The 5,755-nt window shown below is 36.7% G+C and overlaps 1 pseudogene; it reads right to left on the bottom strand.

The window, feature by feature from the left end:
- Positions 1 to 3,422: 3,422 nt before the first annotated feature.
- Positions 3,423 to 4,551, bottom strand: LOC132612021 (ATP synthase subunit beta, chloroplastic-like; annotated as a pseudogene).
- Positions 4,552 to 5,755: the final 1,204 nt, after the last annotated feature.

Genomic DNA, 5,755 nt, shown 5'->3' with positions numbered 1-5,755 from the left:
CAAAAATATATTCATATCTTTTATCCATCTTCTATAACATTACTAATAATCTCAAATACTTTAAAAGGGCACTCACATTACCTCATATACGCTCATAACGCGATTTCAAATCCTTTAGGTTACGATGTCACCTCGGGATACTTAAGGCAACCATATATATATAACGATATTCTTACTAACTCGATTAACTTTCCTTGAACTTTCTTAACTCATTTTTTTCTTGTCTTAATTAAAATAGCACAGACTCTTACGGGGTGTAACAACGAGCCTCTATATGGAGTACATGAATCCATAAAAACGGGGCAGGACTCCGCCGTGCCCAAGTATTTGTATACAAAAGAGTAGTACCAAATGACTGCATCTTCGGAACAACTGGAGCATTTCTGAGACTCCGTTGATGAAGCTCCTAAGGATCAGATCCTTCTACCTATCCACCTGCGGGCATGAACACATCGTCCACTGGAAGGAACGTCAGTACGAACAGTGTACTGAGTATGTAAGGCATGAATAACAACATAACAAGAAGTATTGAGCATAACGTGGAATAAGGAAATAACCTGTATATCTGTTCGCCTCTTAAGGTGGATACCATGCATGCTTAGCCTTTTAAAGAAAACGTTTTTCAATGCATATAACATAATAATGCTGCGGAACGTGCAGCCCGATCCATATATATGTATTGTATTGTTGCGGAACGTGCAGCCCAATCCGTATATCATATCATCAACATATATGTATATATTTCCGTGGAACGAATGGCCCGATCTATACCCATATATCCCGCGTCCGGGATGATATTGTAGTATACCAACTGATCAGGTGGTTATGCGTACATAAGACCTCACCTTTCCCTGTATCCCATATATACATGTATAATATAGATATATAATATAAGTAGCATGCATGAGAGCCCAAATAAAAGTTACAAATATATCGGAGTGACGTAAGGTCGGTAACTTCCGATTATCTTTTGGAACAATCATCGTCTCTTTATCTCACCTTGAAGGACCAAGTAACATAAGGTGAGATCAACAATAATGAATGAAATCAAGAAAATCATGAAATAAACTCAATAATCCGGTAATAGCGTCAAAACCATAAGCTTTGGAATTTTTAGAAATGGGATCATTATCATCACCATTATCATTATAGAAACATCTATCTTTGGCATCATTAGAACTTTGAGAATCATGAACTTCTAGCTATTTGGGAATAAGGATGTTATGGGAAACATGTATGGATTCATAAGAAAAGATCATGCCTTTAGAAAGAAAGGGTTTAGCCTTAACATACCTAATTGATCTCCTACTACTTAACTAAATGCTTTTTCTCCCGAGCTCGTAAATCTAAATTCAAGAGAAATCATGCTACTTTTAGACTTATCGTCATATTCCTATCTCAAATCTTTCAATTAAACTCCTTTAGAATCTGCAAAAATTCAGGCAACATCTCCCCTGTTTATATCCCTAGCTCGAAATCACAATACCAACAACAAACATAATAACAACTCTAACATCACCAACATCATCATCCATACAAATATATTCCATAAAACATCCCACACGATGTTTATCCAATTTCTCAACCAACAATTTCATTAGACGATCATTTAATAGCTTTACCTTCGTAAATAAACCTAAATCAATATCAATAAGGGAAGATTCATACCTTACTCCCACTAGAACCGCAATATCTTCAATATTCACCTTGAATTCCAGCCAAGATTCACCGCAATATGATATTATAATAGAAACTGTACGCTGTCTGCACCCGAATCCGGAGATTATAATTAATTCGCGTTAAATTTTGATGATTGCAAGTTGGGGGAATTTTCCAGAATTTTTGGGAAGTTTTTCAGGAGTGATCTGGAGGAAATAAGGGGGTAAGCCCCTTTTTATATCATTCTAGAGTCGGGTTGCACCGACCTAGGATTTGCTCAGCGCGTTCGCGCCACCTTGGGGTGCATTCGCGCTGAGTTAGCCCCTGGCTACTCTGCGCGTTCGCTCCACCTCCAAGCGCGTTTGCACAGAGTTAATCTTTGCTCTGGCAGCCTGTCTTAAAATGCTCATGATGTTTGATTCCGATGCCGGATTGACGGGCGGTTTATTGCGTCGGAAACTAGCCTTCCCGAACTTCAATTTGGGCTTTTACTCTACCTCAAAACTCTTAGTATACTAAAAGATTTTCTTCGTATACTAAAAGATTTTATTTCTCCGAGTTAGACCAAAATTATCATACCAAATCTTACCCAACTTTTTCCCAAAGTTTCAAAAACATAATCTCCTTAGTTCACTTGTTCTCCAATCCTTTCATAACCTATTATATGAGCTCAAACCCTTTTAATCATAAGATAAGCGCATATAATCTCATATATCTTTGACAATAACTCTAGTGTCCACATTTGAACAGCTAACACCTTGCGAATCTCAATGTACAATACTACGAGGTGTAACAATACAAGTGTTGTTTACATATATATAATATATAAAAGCAAGATGCATATAATGCAAAGTAGGAGAGAACTAAGGTAAATTTCAGTTGATGGGCCTACACAAGCCCATCAGTGTCATTATCACCCATGACTGGGCCTACAACATATTAGCTTCCATTTCTCCTCCATTGGACTCAATAAAGGAAGGCAATTGGGCATTTGGCCCAATAGGTTTCATGCAAGGACGCGGCCCAGGTAGCTCGGGAGGAACCACGTAATCACAATAAGAATGATAAGGATTAGTAACTGACTTAGGCAATTAAACATATAATAATTATGAAAGTACATAGGTAAAATATGCAAGCCCAAATGAGCTTGAAACAGAGGCAAACAAATTGGGCTAAGTACAGTCCACACTTAGCAAAATATACTAAACTCAACAATTATGAAGGAAGGAGGCCTGGCCCAGAATCCAAACAATTAGCCAACACTAGCCAACATGATATACCTCATATACACTGTGGATATTGTCTTCTATACACTTAGTGAGTGTCCAGAAGTTAGTATACCCGGATATATCACTTGGTATATTAAAAAAAAATCAACCCATTAAGAAATAAAACAGCCAAGAGAATCATATAAATGGATTTTATACTTCAAAGTTTCAAATGGACAACAACAAACAAAGGCAAGACAAGGTAACTGCCCACTTAAAACTACATGTATAATATACAGAATGTTTATGTCTACAAGCTAAGTCCTCAAAACAGAAACATGGTTTAGAGAAGAAAAGAAAAAAGAACAAAGGGGAAAAGCATACTGAATCACTTGGATAGATTTAAATGGCAATTCATGGACAAAGAGACATGTATTTACAAACCACAGTGTTCAAGAGTTGAGAAAAGAGGTCAAGTAGATAGTTTTATTTCATTCAGATTTCCATTTATAGACTTAAGACATTATTGATGTGTGACAATTATCATCAGAGTTGTCAAAAATTTTGCAGGCATGGGGTAGACTCAATTAACATAGAGGTATATGAATGTAAATACTTATAGTTCAAAAGACATAAACAGGTAGCATCTAAATATGCAAATGTCGTAGCAGGGGCAGGGTCAGTCAAATCGTCTGCGGGTACATAAATTGCTTGAATAGAGGTTATGGACCTTTCTTTGGTAGAAGTAATTCTTTCTTGTAAAGAACCCATTTCGGTACTCAGGGTCGGTTGATAACCAACAGTGGAAGGCATTCTACCTAATAAGGCCAATACTTCGGATCCTGCTAGGACGAAACGAAAGATATTATCAATAAATAGAAGTACGTCTTGCTCATTAACATCTCGGAAATATTCGGCCATAGTTAGGGCAGTCAAATCAACACTCATACGAGCTCCCGGCAGTTCATTCATCTAACCGTAAACTAGGGCCACCTTTGATCTGCCAAATTTTCTTCATTAATCACTCCAGATTCTTTCATTTCCATGTAAAGATCATTTCCTTCCAGAGTACGTTCACCCACTCCGCCATATACGGATACGCCCCCATGAGCTTTAGCAATATTGTAAATCAATTCCATAATGAGTACTATTTTACCCACTCCAGCTTCCCCGAATAGTCCAATTTTTCCTCCATGGTGATAAGGGGCTAAAAGATCTACTACATTAATTCTTGTTTCAAAAATAGATAATTTTGTATCCAACTGTATAAAGGCGGGCGCAGATCTATGAATAGGAGACATTGTACTAGTATCTACAGGCCCTAAATTATCAACAGGCTCTCTGAGCAAGTTAAAAATTCGTCCCAGAGTCGCTCCCCCGACCAGAACACTTATAGGAGCTCCTGTGCCAATCACTTCCATTTCTCTCGTTAGACTGTCTGTAGCACTCATAGCTACAACCCTAACTCGATTATTTCCTAATAATTGTTGTACCTCACAAGCCACATCAATTGATTGATCAACACTATCCCAACCTTGAACTACTAGAGCGTTATAAATATTCGGCATCTTGGCCAAGGGAAAGGCTACATCTAGTACCGGATCGATGATTTGGACGACACGCCCCAAGTTTTTTTTTCAAGTGTGGAAACCCTAGAACCATAAGTAGTAGGATTGATTCTCATAATAATAAAATAAATATATATGTCGAATTGTTTTTTAAAAAATTATCGAATTCAAAATATTGTCCGCTACGATCGGTTAATTCAATAAAATGCAGAGGAAATGAATACATTTACATACTATTAGATCTTATAAGTGAACTAGATAAAAAGAAAGAAAAACGCAAAGAAAAGAATAGGCTAGGCATAAATCGATATGCTGAAATTGAAATAAAAAAAGAAATAAGAAGAGGAGCCAATTAGATACAAATAATGAATCGTAATAGAAGTAGAAAATAAAGTTCAGGTTCGAATTCCATAGAATATATAATACGGATGGGATTGTCTATAATGATAGACAAATGAAAGACTTTCTCAAGATTCTGATTCATCCACTTGAGATTTTTAAATGAAAAAGACTTAATATATCCATATGAATTATGTCCCCTATCTCTAAAAATATAAAGGAATTGTTCCATTATTCCTCACTAATAATAGTGGAATCAATGGCGCAGAGTCAAAAAGAATGAAGTCTATTAATAAACAGAAAAAACAATGAAGACTATTAATAAACCAATCCAATAAATTCGCTCATTTTAGAAGAAATTCCTATATGATTTCTAATCGGGAAAGATTAAACACAAGCAAAATTCGCAGTAACATCTCAAGGGAATGTTACTAATGGAGCATGTACGAATAGTAGGTCCTATTCTTCTTTTGTTAACCCTTATTTCAATTGATTGGATGTTTGAGCACTCAGAGATTTTCTGGTTCAAAAATGCCAAATCTCGTCTGAGTCATCATTTGTCCGGACTCTTTGGCGTAATTTCCTTGGCTTGGACAGGGCATTTAGTCCATATTGGTATTCCTGCATCCAGAGGGGAGTCCGTTCGGTGGAATAATTTCTTAGATGTATTACCGCATCCCTAAGGGTTAGGCCCACTTTTTACAGGTCAATGGAAATTTTATGCTCAAAACCCCAATTCAAGTAGTCATATTTGGTACCGCCCAAGGGGCGGGAACTGTCATTCTAACTCTTCTCGGGGGATTCCATCTACTCCAAAAAATGCTCCGTAATGAACTGGACAATCAGTGGGTTTCTACTAACAAAGAAAAAAGTAATAATCTGAATAAGGAGGTTTTCAATTGACTTGAAGTTCTAGACAAGGAATCTATTTCCCTAGATATACTCGAAACAAGAATTAGATTGTGTAATGATGATACTAAA

The sequence above is a fragment of the Lycium barbarum genome, chromosome 1 (genome assembly GCF_019175385.1).
Source record: "Lycium barbarum isolate Lr01 chromosome 1, ASM1917538v2, whole genome shotgun sequence".
Lineage (NCBI taxonomy): Eukaryota > Viridiplantae > Streptophyta > Magnoliopsida > Solanales > Solanaceae > Lycium > Lycium barbarum.
This window is presented reverse-complemented; position numbering and strand designations above follow the sequence as displayed.